Raw genomic sequence first — 18,008 nt, 5'->3', positions numbered from 1 at the left:
AGGAGAAAAAAAATCACTAATTCAATCGTCCGGAAAATTGAAGTTTGATGCATGAGTCCCCCCTGAAAGGGACGGGCTGGGGCCGCGCGCCTCCCCTCCGCCCCTGCCAGTCGCTGCGGGGACCCCCTCCTCCCCACCCTTCTGAGCCTCCAGGTCCAGGGAAGTCCACTCACCCCGCCCTGCATGTCTCCAACAGCTAGAACCCAGGGGCACCTTGATTTTGCTCCCTACCCCAATAACCAACCCTTTTTCTGGGGCGCAGAAAGTAGTTTGTGCTGAGAATACAGATGTTCCCCTCACACACACACACACACACACACACCCCTGGGAAAGGGGCCTAAGGGAGCGCAAGTGTAGGGGGAGTGGTTAGATAAGGGGTCCAGAGTGGACAGGCGTGGGGGCTGCACGATATGTGGGTGAGGGGACCCGGAATCTGAGCAAACTGGGGTCACGAGGGTCAGCAGGTCGGAAGCGGCAGTAGTAAGGTGGAGAGGACCCTGGTCGGCTGTGGGAGGTGTCTGTGGGTGTGCTGGGTGGTGATGGTTAGGCTGTAGAACTATGGATGGTTGGTTTGTGTGGTAACTGGATGCCTCCCTAGACTGTGCGCCTGTGCCAATGAGGTCCTGGGCAGAGGTCAGCAGACCTGGGGGAGCTGGGAGCCTGATCCTGGGTGGGTTTACAGTGTCTGCCAAAGATGGGGCTCAGGACTGGAGCAAAGGAAGGTGGTGGTCCTGGGCCTGTGCATGTGTCTGAGAGGGGAGTGCTTCTCTGGATGGAGGAGAATTCCCACCTGAGTTTCCCTGAGGCCCCACTTCTGCACCCCCAGATTCAGGGCTGCCATCCGCAAGTCACCTTGGTGACTAACAGCTGCCAGTCCAGGAGGAGACCTTGGGGCTGAGGGTGTGTGTGTGTGTGTGTGTGTGTGTGTGTGTGGCCATGTTCTCCAGCATCAACAGGGTGTGTCACTGAGTGTGTCAGGAGAGCGTATGCAACCGAGAGACTAGGCATGTCCAGCTGTCTGATGGAAACGGAGCATGTGCAACTGGGGGTGACTGAGTGTGTGCTGCTGTGTGTGACTAGGTGTGACTAAGTTTATGCAATGGACAGAAAAGAAGTAAAGCTGTCACTGGGGTGGGAGTGACCAGTGGGTGAAGTGCTCCTGTTCTGGGTGTGCGATGTGTGCAGGGATTGAGTGTGCAGATAACCAAGAGAATGAACACTGATGTGGAACTGAAGCTGCAAACAAACAGAATCCTAGCGCCAAACAGCTTGACAAGCTGGCTACTCAAAGTCTCAAATTTAGAGTTACTGGGGGGGGCGGGGGGATGGGGGGGTGGGAGTGGGGGTGGGGAGGAATGGAACACATGATCGGAAGGGAGGGGGGCTTATGAAAGGAGTGGAGAACCTCCGTCTGAGCCTGAGTCTACTCTGAAGGCAGTTGAGGCAGTGAATAAACACTATAAGCACAGGCTCTGTTTTTTTGGTTGTGTGGGGGGGGGAGGGTCGGGGGGGGAGTGTCTTCTGTATGCTGTTGGGTAATGGCTAAGATACAGCCTGCCCCCTCCTACTCAAGTTGGTCCCCAGGCTGAACCTTAGTGCAATTTGGCTTTGGCTGTACCAGTCCCAGGTTTCCCTGGATGTCCTAGCTTCCCCCAGCTAGGTTACTCCTCCCTGTGGGGACTCCTTTATGTCCCAAATGGGGAGGGTACAAATGGCAATGTTGATGTGTGTGTATAGTGGATGGTGGGTAAGTGATGCTGCTGGCAGTCTCGGGACTGAATGAGTTCTGCCTGCTTTGGAATCTGGTGTGTGTGTGTGTGTGTGTGTGTGTAATGTGTGCAGGGATTGCTGTGCATTGGTGTGTGCAAGTAGACATGTGCAGGCTTCCTCATGGAGAGCTGGATGTGGTTAGTTGTTTGTGAGGAAATGTGGATGTGGCAGGGAAGGAAGAATAGTCTCCTGTGAGTATCCTGGGGCCTCTGTGGGTTTAATTATCAGCATGTACAGATAGAGATGAGAAGAGTTGTCACCACATCTAGGTGTGGTTGTGCCATCTGAACCCAAATGTGCTCAAAACTCAAGGACTCAGGTCGGAAGCAGTGGGTTCTAGGGCTCTGTGGGGAGGGATCTAGGGCTGGGAGGCTCCTCTGCCAAGAAATAGACCTTCCCTGCTTCCTTACCTTTCCCCTCAACATAGAGCCTGGGAGGGAGGGTAGGGTGGAGAAGAAGTGACCCCTCCCATGTCTCAGAGGCTGCTCAAAGTGAAGTGCCTGGGTCACAGGGACTGTTCCCTCTCTCCTGACATCTGTGATGGCACTTATTGATCTGGTTGCCTGTGGACCCCCTGGGATCACATGCCCACGTGAGAGGAGTGGAGAACCTCAGTCTGAGCCTGAGTCTACTCTGAAGGAAGTTGAGGCAGTGAATAAACACTATAAGCACAGGCTTTGCTTTTTTGGTTGGGGGGGGGTGTCCTCTGTGTGCTGTTGGGTAATGGCTGCCTGCCATGGCAAATCCAGGGCACATACAACGCAGACACACACTGTCACACAGACATCCTAGAAACAAGGCAAACACACAAGGCAGGCACTAAGTTGCACAGACTCCTAATGCAGAAACCCAAAACACACCCACAGGGACAAAGACATATGGAATACCCAGAAACAGTGCAGTCACAGCACATGCATGGACATACAGGTAGCCAGCAGCACACACAACAGTTAAACAGAGAGGCCTTTGCTGTGAAACAGTTACTCCAGCCCCACTGCTATACACACAATACAGACAGAGGCACAGCCCACAACTACCACAAGCACATATGTGCCTTCAGACATTCTGTGCAACCAAGTTGTGGAGAGGGAGCTAGCTGATTTAGGCGACTTTGGGGGAAAAGCTGCCAGGGTTCTGACTGTTCTGAGCAGAGTCCAAAAGCGCCTGAAGAGAGCAAGTCACAGACAAAGGTTGTGGGCAGGGAAGCCGAGGCTGCCAGGGAGGGGTCCCAGCCCTTGGCCTAGGAGAAAACCAAGTCCCCAACCACTCCAGAAATGCAATCAAAGCTGCCCACCGCCCACCCGCCCTGCACAATGGCTCTGGCTGGAGTCGTTATCATTTTTGTTAACTTTTTATCGACTGTTTGCTAGATGGCATGTCAGTAAAGTGTATGATTTGAGATGAAAAATTAGGCAGATTAACCTGAGGGGAGAGCCTGATTGATTACTAAATAGGATCAATTTGAAAGTTTTAGTCCTGGCGTTTCTGCAGAGCCTCTTAATACTTCAAACTTCAATTTTACGGGCGATTGAACTAAGCATGTTTCTGACAAAATTGATATATGTATTAATTTGCTTTAACTGGTGATTAATTACTCTCCACTGAAAGAATTATATGGAGCTGTTTGCCTGCGATTTGCATATTAATCAAATTCTAGTTGATAATTCCACTGGTGGGGGGGTCAGGGGCGGGGCGTGGGTCGAGAGGGTGTGAAGGGGTGTTGGCGCCTGTGCAGGTGCCGGTATGTGTGCCCCAGTGTATGTGGGGGGTTCCCCACCCCCTCTTTGCTCGCTCCTGCTTAGCTGCCAGTTTAGTGCATTAAAACCAAAGATGCAGAACGAGTTTGCCCGGCTATTTGGCGGGAGCAGAAATTGCCTGTCCGGTTTTATGATCTGCTCAGCCTGAGCAGCCGGGTCCTTAATGTCCCCTGTCAAAGTGTCCGCGATTTAAAGGGAAAACGGCCCCCGCTTTAGCGCCGAGCTAGCCTGACAAGGGACGAGGCAGGACCGAGCACCCCTTTAAATAACTCCCCTTCCAGAGGAACTGTGGTTTCCAGATGGCACCCTAGCTCTGGGGACCCTCAGAAACCGAGCTACGTCCTTGGAGAGGTCCTGGCTCCTGGGATGCTGTAGCCATGAAGCGTGCCCCCTCGACGCATACACATGGGGCCACATACAGGCACAGTGGAGACCCTGAGACATGGTCAGACACTGTCACTTGAGCTGATGGGCAGGAAGCCACCCTCTTAGACACGCGCAGTCACACTCCTGTTCACTTAGGCCCCCACTCTGGGACCTGTCCATAGACACACTCAGCTACCCCCACACACACCCAAACACAGAATGCCACACAGGCGGGGAGCACATATAGACACCCAAGTCACGTCCACACGGCCTTTAAAGCACACATGGTCACACACAGACACGTACATTTTCAGATCCACAGGCAGACCTCATCCACACACACAGCCAGGCTTGGAACCCTCTTGCATGGGGAATTCGCAGGCAGCCGCATACACCCCAAGGCCTGCTCCCATCTTCCCAGGCACTTTGCAAGTCCCCACCGCCCCTTCCTGGTCCCCTTGCCCCGCCCGACTCTTTAAGCTAAAGGGGGCGGCGCCACTGAATCAACTTTTCCCATCTCTGGATTCAAAGGGTAGGAGTGTAATTAAAACCAGATAATTAATGAGACAATATTCCTCCAGCTACATCTTTAATGAACAAACCCCTTCAGGGCAGCCTCTTCTTCTAGGCTCATTAAAGAGAAGAAAGTTGGGCGGCTCGCGGACTTCCCAGCGCGTTAATAACCAACCCGGAGTGGGTGCCTCGGATGAGAGCTAGGGAGCCGCCCGGCGCTTCCTGGCCACCGTCCTCCCACCACCACTCTGCACCTTGGCCCGCCCCCACTTCCATCCCCTCCACCCCCGATCCCCACCTAGCCCCAACCTCTCGCGCCTCCCCAGAGATCCCGCCAGCCGCAGTTCAGTGACTCCCAGCTCCGCCTGCCCTCTCTCTGGCGGCCTCTCGCCAGCACCAGGCAAACTGCGCTCTGATGTGAGCGGCCGTCAGGCCTCCCATTTTCCCTCTCGCCCTGCGTTCCGGGCCCTCTGGCTGGCTGGGGCCGGCTCTGTAGAAGGGAAATCAAGGCAAGGTAGGGGCCCGAGTCTCCCTTTGAACCTCAGTGCCCTAGCTGGGTGGCCTAGGACTGGCCTTTGAGCTGCGGTCCTGGGAAGGGATGGGCTAGAGGTGGGGGTAGAGGCGCTGGTTTTCCACGCGCACCTCATACACTTTCAGGAACGCGCACTAGCAACCACATGCACGTGCACTCGCGCGCACGCTATCTTGCATACACAGGCGTGCCTACTCGCGGGCGCACACAAACGCACCGTCGCGAAGCCTCGGGTCCAGACCGTGGGCCCCGACACGGGGGGCGAGCCTGGCTTGAGCCTTCTCCCCTGCCGCCTGAGGTCGCCCTGGCGTCAGTCTTCTCCAGGGTGGGAAACTTCTCGCTTGGCGCGCAGCCTCCTGGGCCTGGAGCAAGCCTCTGAGCCAGATTAACTAGGAGCGGGCAGCACACAGGGGCTCGGGACCGGGGGAGCCCTAGCCAGACCCAGGCGGGGGCGGTAGCTCTGGCGGCGGCGCCAGTGTTCGACTACGCTGGCTTTTAGGGATGAGTTATGTGGCAATGAGCGGAGTAAATCTGCATGCGCAAAAGATGCTAATTACTCTTAATAGCCTACCCAGACGCCCCGAGACTGGAAACCCAGAAACGTAAATCTGCTCCCGATAAATATTTTTAATTGTGAAATTTCCTGGAAAGAAGGCTTTGGTTGCGCGGACCGAGGCATTTGGCTTTGGAGGGAGGAAAACGGCCCCGACTCGGAAAGCGGGGTCCGGAGTCAGGAACTCGTCGCACAAGGGCGCCTGGGGCAGGCTGAGCGACCTGAGCCCGGCTGGCCGGCGCTGGGTAAAGTTAGTGATGTATCGCATTAATTACCAGTGTGAGCTACAAATGGTTCGAGGCCCAGGGAAAATTAATGGGAATCCAAATTCTAATTATGTAGCTGTTGTTAAAGAGTTTAACTAGATAGTCACGGAGAAAATTGGATTATGCATAGAAATATGCAGCCGGCGCACGCGGTCCGGGACAGGGGTCCGGGGACTCTCAGCCACCTCCCCCACCCCCGACCCCGCCCCCGGCACCGTAGGACACTCCTTTCAGAGGAAGGAAAAGACCCACCCACCCGCTCCAGCGTCTTAAGATCCGGCGTTTTCAGCTGGGCGGAACTCAGGATGGGAGGAGAGGCCAAAGAAGCTTGCGGAGGCTCGGGCTTGGATGTAGGGTCGGTGTGGAGCTCCGGGGCTCCTGGACCCCTTGGTCTGGGTGAGGGTTTGTGCCCACTTCTCAGGTACTGCGTCCGATTCTGGGCGAATTCATCCTGCACCTCTTTCTGACAATCATACAATTATATCTGGGAGGTGTGGGTTTATTTTTTTTTTCACTGTCAATTGAAGGAAATAGCCACCAACAGGAAGCCCAATTACACCCGAAGCCTCGTCATTCACTTTATTAGGAACTCTGGATATGTTTCCATTTTCGCAGGAAATGAGCTCTGATGAAGCAGCACTAATACCTCTGGCCTCAGGGAGGAGGAGCGGACTCTCAGGGGAGAGCTCTATTCCCCGGGAGGCGTGGCAGCGCGTGGTACTTCGGAAAGGGTCACCTTGGGGCGGCGGTCACCCAAATCTCCACTTCTCCTAGTTTCTCCCAGAATCCTGGATTTGTTTTGTCCCAGGCCACCCACTCGGTAGGCCTCCACTTTCCAGTATCCCCGCGCTCCGCCCTTGGAGCCCCCACCACGCTGCCACTGGCGGGGACAAGGATCGAGGGCCTATTCTGTTGAGGGGACTTTGCAGGCCTAAAGGGAAATCGAGCATCCTTTTCAAGCCCACCTACCCCATCCCAGGAGGCTGGCAACCTCCGAGGATGCGAAGGTTTCTGGAGCTTGGAGGGTAGGCCTGGGTCGCAGGGGAAGAAGCATCACTGTTCCACGTCCCAGTCCCGGCTCCCTGCAGTTTCTGAACATAGGTTTCTATCTCCCATTAAGGAGAAGGCAACCTCTCCCCTCCACCCCCCCGCCCCGCCCCTTTAGGAGAGGAAGCTGGCGGGTCTGGGTCTCACCTAAGAGTTCCCGGTTCGCCGGGCCAGGCCTTGTTCTGCGCTTGTCAAGGCTGCCAGCGCATGACGGTTTCTAGCACCCTTCATCGGACCTCTATTTCCTAGACGGCGGGATGGGATTAACGCTTGCTATGCACTCGGCCTCTTCAGGTCCTCCTTTCCGTCCACAGCGGCTGCGGATTGAACTCGGAGGGCTACAGCCGGGAAGGAAGACCTCTGGGTCAAGCCTCGGCATATGGGGAGGATCCCACAAGTTTGGGACATCAGTGTCTCAGTAATTTACAGGTCTTGGCGAGAAGCTAAACTGGGGCCCGATGGATCAGTTCAGGGAAGATCTCAAGCAGAGGAAGGGGCAAGTGACTCCGGGCTGTCCTGGACAGACCAATTCTGACCCAGAGAATTGCGTCTGAGTCAGATGCAGTTAGAGCCCATTCCCCTTTCATCCTGGACTGGGCGGGGGAGGGCTGTGGAGGGAAGGTCTTCAAAGCTTGGGCAGATTTCCTAGAGGGAGTAGAAGCCGTTGAGGGTTCTGAAGGAAGAGCAAAGAAAGAGGCCAAAGATCCGGAGATTTCTCTCCTTGGCTTCCGATTGCACAGGGTGGAGTATGGAAGGCCCAGGGCAGAAGGTGTTAAACAGACCCACAAATCCTGGGAGAAAAGCAGACAAATGGACAGAATCGGACTTTTTTTTTTTTTTTTTTAAAGTTCCCAGGCCAAATTCAGATTCTAAAACCCCCAATTCTCCCAGTGGCCTCGGAACAAAACTTATAAATCTGGAGGTTTTACAGGTTTTAATCTGAAGATATATTAAAATAACTGAGGATCCTCCGACCCTTCTCCAGCTCCTGAGGAAAGTCTGGGGGATTCACCCTGTATCCCCCACAATATGTGCCATGCCTTCGCTCCCTTCTCCTCGCCCTTTCCAAGCCCTTCTGGGAAATATGGTTGCTTCACAGCCCCCACAAAATACCAGGTCCGTCCTTCCGTTGCAGTGAAGAGGACCCTCAGACTCAGCTGGATCCTTTCTGTAGCCCTCCCTAGTCTTCAAGCTAAATTCGGAGCACTGGAGCTAGGCTCTTCAAAAAGCCTGCGCTTCTGTGAGACGCGGGCTTGGAGTGCCACCTAGTGGCATTTGTGGAGACGTGCACCAGCAGCACGCACCCTTCAACCCCCGCTTTTCCCTCAACCCCACCCAGAACCCCAAAGTCTCACCCTCACACCTCAAGCCCTTACGTGATCACGCTTCACCTCCACTTTTTGGCGCTGAGCCATTAGGAGAGGGCCATGGCAAGAAAAGAGCAAGGGTGCAACCGAGGGGCACATCCTTGGAACCCACAGATGCCAGGGACGTTCTTTCAGGGGGTGGATATGGAGTAAGGCTGAGAAAGGCGCAAACCCGTGTCTCTGCTGGTGCGCCGGGGGTACAGGGGCCGTTGAGCGTAAAAACGGTCTTCCTTGGGCTTCACTGTGGCTCAGACGATAAACAGCCTGCAATATAGAGACCCTGGTTCGATCCCTGGGTCGGGAAGATTCCCTGGAGAAGGGAATAGCAATCCACTCGAGTACTCTTGCCTGGAGAATCCCATGAACAGAGGAGACTGGCGGGCTATACAGTCCATGGGGTCGCAGAGTCGGACACAACAAGCGACTCACACTTTCACTTTGGGGCGTCTCAAGAGGCTACTTCTTCTTCTGGGCAGGTGCCATAAGGGGAAATTATGAGTGCCTAGTTGTCCCTGTTCCTACTCCAGCCAGGCACTCCATTGCAGTCACCCTGGACTTCGGAAGCGAATTCAGAACCCTCCTCGCTCCCAAAATTCAGGCCCTCGCAACGGCCTCCACGCGGGAAAGGTTAGGCAAGCGCTCCCTCTGCTGTCCATAGTTCGGTACTGCTACAGGCTACCGTGCTGCCGCAGCCCGGCACTCAAGGCAAGAGGCAGATCTGTGTCTCTGATCCTGATCTGATCTGCTGGCAGACATCACAGCCATTCCTCTGCCGTCAGAAAGGAGGTCTCTTACCCAAACGGGCATAAGAGGCTTTTCTGATATTTATGGGTTTGCACAAGGAAGAAATGACTCTGCTCCAGAGTTCCACCCCTACTGCTAGTTCTGTGCTCTTTCTGCTGCTGGCCCACACCCCCAACTGACACAGTGTCTGGCAAGTTATAAATTTCTTCCTCTATACTATGATTGTCAAGCCTGACAGAACAGGCTGTGTTTCATGGGTAGTAATCTCTAGATGGAAAGTCAGGGGTTGGATGAGTACCAGCAGGTCAGTCCACTCAGAGCTATCTAAAAAGTGGTGAGAGGTGATGACAGTGGGTCTGGCACTTCTAGAAGAGCCAAGACTCCTGAATTTTCAGGTGACCACCAGTTCTTCCCTGGCAGAGAACCCCCAAGACAGCCCTCTCATGGTTGACACACACTGATTTCTGCATTTACCAAGTACTTCCTCTTGCTCACCCAGGCGGCCACCATCTCCTGTTGACACTGAACACCTGACCTTGGCACAGCCACACTCACCAGAGCCCCAATCCTCAGATCCATTCCCACCCCTTGCAAGACATTCTCCAGGCCTGGACTATTAGGAGAAGCAAGATCAGAGAGGGCAAGAACTCTGGTCAGCTGTGGGATGAGGCAGTCTGTAAAGGTCACTGTAGGCCTTTGCCCTTGAATTTGGCACTGTCCTTAGAGAAGAGAGGGAGCAACCTGTGTGTGTGTGTGTGTGTGAGACAGAAGGAGGGGTAGAGGGCTTTGAAGTCCCCCCCAAATAAAGTCTGGTGACAACCTTTCACTTTAGGTGATGCTCTGTGATTCTGTATAGGTCTCCCAGACCTCTGATCCAGGCCCCCGCCTGCTCACCTGGACACAAATCAAAGTAAACCACAAATATTGGGAATTTCCAGTTACTCTAAGTAGCCCATGAAAATGAGATGTCTTAAACTCAGGCCTTAGATGGGGAAAGTGGTAGAAGTGGGGGTTTCTGCCCTTTTCCTTCCTTATCCTTTCTCTCTTGGGGTCTTCAGTAATTTCCCATGAAGGGGCATGGCACTTCCTCCTCTCTCCAGTGTGGACATCTGGGGGTCCTTAGAGTCACTGCACTTCCAGCCAGGACACCTAGTGTACCCTTTTCTCCAGGTCTAGGATAGGAAGGCAGCAGGGGAGCCTTGGCTGATGTGCCTGGCTGGATGCCAATCTGAGCTTGGGAAAATGCAGATTTTAGGGCTGGTACTCCAGAGCCACCCAAATGGAATCCCTGGGAACCAGCCCTGAGACTCTTCCCTTTGGCGTGGGAGCCCCCTCCCTCTATGCCCCTTCCTGGATTCTTGTGCATGCTGGTCTGTGAGAAGTATAGAACCTCCCCCCTTCTCAGACAACCCCACCCTCAGAATGGCTTACCATGGAGGAAATCACACCTGTAATTAGGGATCAGACAGCTTGGGGGTTTATGCCTGTGACTTCCTAGCTGTGGGACTTTGGCAAGTCACTTCATCCCTCTGAGCCTCAGTTTCTCCGTCTGTGAATTGGGGACAGTAATCCCTGCCCTCCTGCACTGAGGGCTGGATGAACCTAATGTTCCCAAAAGATCTTTGTAAAATCTCAGTACAAATGCCAGTTATTATTCAAGAACTTCAGAGAGAGACATAAGATGTTAATCAGTTCAGGAGGAACCTGCCCCCCAGCCCCCAATTCAGAGATTCCTCCTCCTTTTGGGCATGTGAGGACATCCCACTCACAGTGCCCTGAGGTCTCTACACTGCTCCCACATTTTCTTCCCAGCCCACCTCTCCCACTGAAGAAATGTGACTGATCTCTGTGGGAAAACAAAGGAGAAAACAGCCATGTCCTCACCCTTCACACGAAGGGGCTTACCTTGAGTCAATTTCCAGTATTAACAAAGTGGTCATGGGTTAAGTTCACTTGTCAGGTGTGAGGGGTTGGGGAGAACTTGTTAAAAAAGACACAGGAGGCTGAACCTGGATCAGGAGTTGGGAGGGGGTTGCTGGCTGGTACATTTTTATCACACTCTCCAGGCAGTTGGGACTCCTCTGTCACGGGGGAGACCCACTGCCTTGAACTCTATAGTGTTATTGGTCATAAGTAGGCAGTGGGGCCCTGCCAGAAAAGCTCCCCCCAGAGACTGCCGAGACCCCCAGAGATCCCTGTCTCTGGTTTCCTTCTATGGCAGAGGCTGGGGGTGGGGTCGGGAGTGGTGAGGTAGGGAGGTAGGGTAGAGTAGTGAGCTGGGTGGACGATGGGGACAATACCCTAGAATGACATTGACCTAGAACAACAGGAGGCAGGTCTGATGAGAAGAGCAGGGCTTTAGGTGTGGGACAGGGGTCTCACTCACACTGGCCTTGAGGTCTAGGCCCTGACCTGTCTAAAGCCAGTCTCTTCATCTGAGAAATGGGGGTGACTCTCAGACCTGCTCTCTTCTAGAGTGCTCTTGAGTAGCCATGATTTCCAAAGAGGGAGTCGCTTTTTCACCAACGTATAGATGGGTGCACATGTATGTAGAAATAAGAAAAGAACATGCATCTTTTTCTGAAACTTACTCTTTTTTTTTTTTTCACTTCACAGTAGATCCTGGGTATCTTTCCATGCCTAGATTTTATGGTGGTACCTTGTAAACTGTAAACAGCAGAACTGTTGAAATGTTGGTTGATTTAAATAACAGACAAAACATTACCCTTTGGGGAATAGTGTGGGTGTGCCCATGTCTTTGTGATGATAAGTTGGAGGAAAGGGAGGGCTTGTGAGCACGTGTAGGTGCTTCAGGAGCTGGTGATCCAAGCAGGATGGGAGCCTGCCAATTTTTAAAAGTACCAAGGCTACAGTAAAAAGGCAAGTATTCAATTTGTAGTCTTAAGCTCCTGGAAAGCCGCCCTCAGCTGCCTCTTAGGAGTCTGCCTCCTTGTCAACTGGCATTTGAGGGGCTCATACTCAGGCCTTAGGAAATGGGGAGACCCACAGCCACCTCTGGGAGGTCACAGAGGGTATATGAAGGGATATCTAAGCTGCTATAACAAGGAGGCCCCTGAATACAGAGGCTAAATGGGATAGATGTCTGTTCCCTCTCACAGAACAGTCTGTGTTTGTGCGCTCAGTCGCTTCAGTCGTGTCCAACTCTTTGCAACCCCATGGACTATAGCCCACCAGGCTCCTCTGTCCATGCGATTCTCTAGGAAAGAATACTGGAGTGAGTTGCCATGCCCCGCTCCAGGGGATCTTCCTGGCCCAGAGATGGAACCAGCATCTCATTATATCTCCTGCATTGGCAGGTGGGTTCTTTACCACTAGCGCTACCTGGGAAGCCCCATGATAGTCTATATGCTGTCACAATTAACAGCAGATTCACCAGGTTGCCTGGACTCAAATCCTACCCTTTGGGACCTTACAAAGTTAACCTCTCTGTGTCTGAGGTTCCTCATCTGTAAAGTTGGGATGATAATAAATAATGACACAGTAATTCTGCCTATTAGGATTTTTGTGAAGATCAAATGAGTTAAGCCCCTCCAAAAATTTATTTATTGAGCGCCTCCTATGTATTGGTCACTGTTTGAGGTACATGGTGGCTCTCACGATGGTGGTAATTTAGTTGCTAAGTCATGTCCGACTTCGCAACCCTACGGACTGTCACCCACTGGGTTCCTTTGTCCTTGAGATTTCCCAGGCAAGAGTATTGGAGTGGGTCACCCTTTCCTTCTCCAGTGGCTCCCATCAGTGGGCTCAAATTGGCTGCTCTAGCTCCTGCCATCATGTCTGCCTCCCAGTCAGTAGGAAGAAGGAAAGGATAAGAGGAGCACATACCCATTTCTTTTAATAGCAAAACTTAAAAGTGGTCTACAGCTGACCTCCTCATAGCTATCAGAATTCCCTTCCCTTCCCTTACCCACCTCAGCTGCAAGGATGTTGGGAAGTATAATCTTCAGCTATGTGACCACATGCCAGCTAAAACTCAGGTGTGATAAAGAAAGAAGGGGCTCATGGAATTTTGTAGAAAACTAGCATTTTCTTCGTTCCTGGGGGCAGCCAATCTTCCTCACATAGAGCCCCTGAGGAAGACAGTGACAGAGGGAGGGATGAGAGGGAGCCTGAGGGAAAAAAGTCATAGAGGGGTCACTTAAGAAGGAAGGTCCCTGAGGGAATTCCCAGGTGGCGCTAGTGGTAAAGAGCTTGCCTGCCAATGTGGGAGACTTAAGAGATGCAGGTTTGATCCCTGGGTTGGGAAGATCCCCTGGAGGAGGGCATGGCAACCCACTCCAGTATTCTTTCCTGAAAAATCCCCATGGACAGAGGAACCTGGTGGGTTATAGTCCCTAGGGTCACAAAGAGTTGGACACGACTGAAGCAACTTAGTACTCATACATGCAGTGGTTAGGACTTTACTCCGGGTTCAACCCCTGGTCAGGAACTTAGATCCCTCAAGCAAAGAAGGAAAGTCCTTGAGACAGGGATAAGGATATGGGAGGGCAGAAACCAAGACCAGCTTGATGGCCAGGATCTGGGATCAGGGAGATGTCCTGGGGACAGCGGACAGTCTTTATCCATTTGGATCTTCCCCTCCCTCTGGGTTCTGAGTTAAGGTCTGTGGACTTCTGTGCTGGGGAAAGGTGTATTATTCTTTTGTGCTAGCTCGAGCCCAAGAGGAGGAAGACTAATGCCGGAGGGTGCCTGGGGAGTCCTGAGTAGTGGGAGTGGAATCAGCCACAGGCCAGTGAGAAGTGGCCCAGGGTTTCCACCCCAGAGGGACGATGCACTGAGATTCCCAGGGCCCAGGAGAAGCCACCAACAGGAGGCACTGGCTGGGCAGGTGTATGGGCTACAGACCTGACCTGCAGGATAGTGTGAAGGGTGGCGTTGTGTGACCACTGATGGAGCTGGGGACTTGGGGGCATAGGGACAATGTGATGACACTGAAACCCGGGCTTTCCTCACACCCACCCCCTCAGCCTGTCATCTGGCTGTGTTCTGTATGGATCCCTAAGCTGACAAGAGCCTCTGGACCCGGCATTCTTTACCCAGTGCCCAGAATCCCCTGCAGCTGTGCTTGAGCGTGTTTTTCTGGGTGATGACGCATCGTGCGCTGTTAGCAGATTCCTAAAGGGCCTGTGAGTCAGCAGAAATCAACAACTGTAATTTCTCTTTTCCTGTGTCTGCCATGAGGAAAGCACCTTGACCTGATTCTGAAACTCCTGTGACAGTGCATATAAATGTTTGTATATGTTGAGTTTGAGGATGAGCAGGAATTCATAGCCCCTTCCCTGGGAAGACAGCAGCGAGGAAATGGCTGAGGTTCCGGCCAAAGCCCTCCTGCCAGAGAAAGGGGAGGTAAGCCCCAGAGGCAAGGGAGGCTGGGACAGGTGAGGTCCATGCCATCACCAGCAGGAGGGTCCCTGGAGGAAGAGAGGCAGCCCACGGGGGCAGTTTTCTGTCTTCTGTGGACCCAGCCAGAGAAGGAGGTCAGAGGGAGGGCGCATAGCAGAGGGAGAAAGACAAATGGGGACTTGGCAAGTGGAGGTGAGATCCAGCGGGTGTTTCCCCCTTCTTCAGCTCTAACCTTCGATAAACCTGGATTCCCCGAGACTGGAGATTTTAGACAGCGAAATCTTTGGAAGCATGAGACAGGCTTTCAAAATGTACCTGTTGAGTAACTGAATAACTGAATAAATAAAGCAAAAATGACTTTGTGAGGGTACAGCCATGTTAATAAAGAAACAGGAAACGCAATCTTTGTTAGTCATCTGAAGCAGGGCCCCAGTCATTCCAACATGGGGTTGCGCTGTGTGCCAAGAACCTCCCATTCAATCCCCAGATCAACCTAAAGACACAGGCACTGGGAGTTGGGATGTCCTTGTGCAGATGGGGACATGAGGCTGAGGCTGAGGCACCATGCGATGTGGCAGTTTGCAGCCGATCAGAACTGGACCTGCTTCCTGACTCTGTTTATGGGGTTGGGGGAGCACCTTACATCCCTGCCCCTCTTCTCAGGTCCTGGAGAGGTCCAGAATCATCCAGCTTCACTTTCAGCATCTCTTTCCCCGCTTCCTAGGTGAGTGGTGACATCTGTCTCTCCAGCCTCTTGCAACTCCAAGTGTGGTCCTGAGACAACAGTACCAGCTGGGATCAAGTTAGAAAAGCAGAAGCTCGGCCTCTCCCAGACCAGCTGAGTCAGAATCTGCATTTTAACAGGATTTCCCTGCGTGATTGGTGAAGTTCAGCTCTCGATCTCTCTCTCTGCCATCCCCCGGTAAGGGAAGCCTTGCTAACCTCATTTGTAGGAAGCCACTTCCTCAGGGATGCTGGAGGCAAGGATGCCTGTGTCATCCAAGACCGGCAGCCTCTCTGGTCCTCCTTCAGATTTCCTAGGACTTTTTCCTTTCAAACCTTCCTTCTCCTTCCAACCAGAAAGCCAGACCCAGTGGTGCCCTCCCCACCACAATCCCTGCATTGCCTTAAAACAACAGTAATGAAAATTTAAATCCCAGAATAGTTTTAAATTTACAGAAAAGTTGCATAGTATGGAGTTTCCATATACCCCCTCACCCAGCGCCCCCTCTTGTTAAAGCCTTGAATTACCATAATGTATTTGTCCCAGCTAAGCAAAAATAGGCAATGGCACCCCACTCCAGCGCTCTTGCCTTGAAAATCCCATGGACGGAGGAGCCTGGTGGGCCGAAGTTCATGGGGTCGCTAAGAGTCGGACACGACTGAGCGACTTCACTTTCACTTTTCACTTTCATGCATTGGAGAAGGAAATGGCAACCCACTCCAGTGTTCTTGCCTGGAGAATCCCAGGGACAGGGGAGTCTGGTGGGCTGCCATCTATGGGGTCGCACAGAGTCGGACACGACTGAAGCGACTTAGCAGCAGCAGTAGCAAGCAAAAATATTGGTGTATTACTAATTAAAATGGACTGGAATGGACGAATTTAACTCAGATGACCATTATATCTACTACTGTAGGCAAGAATCCCTTAGAAGAAATGGAGCAGCCATCATAGTCAACAAAAGAGTCTGAAATGCAGTACTTGAATGCAACCTCAAAAATGACAGAATGACCTCTGTTTCCAAGGCAAATCATTCAATATCTCAGTAATCCAAGTCTATGCCCCGACCAGTAATGCTGAAGAAGCTGAAGTTGAATGGTTCTATGAAGACCTACAAGGCCTTCTAGAACTAACACCCAAAAAAGATGTCCTTTTCCTTATAGGGGACTGGAATGCAAAAGGAGGAAGTCAAGAGATACCTGGAATAACAGGCAAATTTGGCCTTGGAGTACAGAATGAAACAGGGCAAAGGCTAATACAGTTTTGCTAAGAGAATGCACTGGTCATAGCAAACACCCTCTTCCAACAACACAAGAGAAGACTCTACTCATGGACATCACCAGATGGTCAATACTGAAATCAGATTGATTATATTCTTTGTAGCCAAAGATGGAGTATCTCTATACAGTCAGCAAAAATAAGACCAGGAGCTGACTGTGGCTCAGATCATGAACTCCTTATTGCAAAATTCAGACTTAAATTGAAGAAAGTAGGGAAAACCACTAGACCATTTGGGTATTATGTAAATCAAATCTCTTAGAATTATACAGTAGAAGTGACAAATAGATTCAAGGGATTAGATCTGATAGACAGAGTGCCTAAAGAACTATGGACAGAGGTTTGTGACATTGTACAGGAGGCAGTGATCAAGACCATCCACGAGAAAAAGAAATGCAAAAAGGCAAAATGGTTGTCAGCGGAGGCCTTACAAATAGCTGGGAAAAGAAGAGAAGCAAAGACAAAGGAGAAAAGGAAAGATATACCCATTTGAATGCAGAGTTCCAAAGAATAGCATGGGGAGATAAGAAAGCCTTCCTCAGTGATCAATGTAAAGAAATAGAGGGAAATAATAGAATGGGAAAGACTAGAGATCTCTTCAAGAAAATTAGTGATACCAAAGGAATATTTCAGGCAAAGATGGGCACAATAAAGGACAGAATGGTATGGACCTAACAGAAGCAGAATATATTAAGAAGTGGCAAGAATACACAGAACTACACAAAAAATATCTTCATGACCCAGATAACCATAATGGTGTGATCACTCACCTAGAGCCAGACATCCTGGAATGAGAAGTCAAGTGGGCCTTAGGAAGCATCAGTATGAACAAAGATAGTGGAAGTGATGGAATTCCAGTTGAGCTATTTCAAACCTCAAAAGATGATGCTGTCAAAGTGCTGCACTCAATATGCCAGCAAATTTGAAAAACTCAGCAGAGGTCATAGGACTGGAAAAGGTCAGTTTTCATTCCAATCCCAAAGAAAGACAATGCCAAAGAATGCTCAAACTACCACACAATTGCACTCATCTTACATGCTAGTGAAGTAATGCTCAAAATTCTCCAAGCCAGCTTCAACAGTATGTGAACCATGAACTTTCAGATGTTCAAGCTGGATTTAGAAAAGGCAGAGGAACCAGAGATCAAATTGCCAACATCCGTTGGATCATTGAAAAAGCAAGAGAGTTCCAGAAAAACATCTATTTCTGCTTTATTGACTATGCCAAAGCCTTTAACTATGTGGATCACAACAAACAAACTATGGAAAATTCTTCAAGAGATGGGAATACCGGACTACCTTACCTGCCTCCTGAGAAATCTGCATATGCAAGTCATGAAGCAACAGTTAGAACTGGACACGGAACAACAGACTGGTTCCAAATAGGGAAATTGTAGTCAAGGTTGTATGTTGTCACCCTGCTTATTTAACTTATGTGAAGAGTATATCATGCAAAATGCTGGGCTGGATGAAGCATAAGCTGATATCAAGATTGCCGGGAGAAATAGCAATAACTCAGATACGCAGATGACACCACCCTTATGGCAGAAAGCAAAGAACTAAAGTGCCTCTTGATGAAAGTGAAAGAGGAAAGTGAAAAAGTTGGTTTAAAGCTCAACATTCAGAAAACTAAGATCATGGCATCTGGTCCCATCACTTCATGGCAAATAGACGGGGAAACAATGGCAATAGTGAGAGAATTTATTTTTCTGGGCTCCAAAATCACTGCAG

Source organism: Bos grunniens, chromosome 26, assembly GCF_055505025.1.
Source record: "Bos grunniens cultivar Pamir isolate PY7600 chromosome 26, Bosgru_T2T1.0, whole genome shotgun sequence".
In the NCBI taxonomy this organism is placed as follows: domain Eukaryota; kingdom Metazoa; phylum Chordata; class Mammalia; order Artiodactyla; family Bovidae; genus Bos; species Bos grunniens.
Note: the sequence above shows the minus strand (reverse complement) of the source record.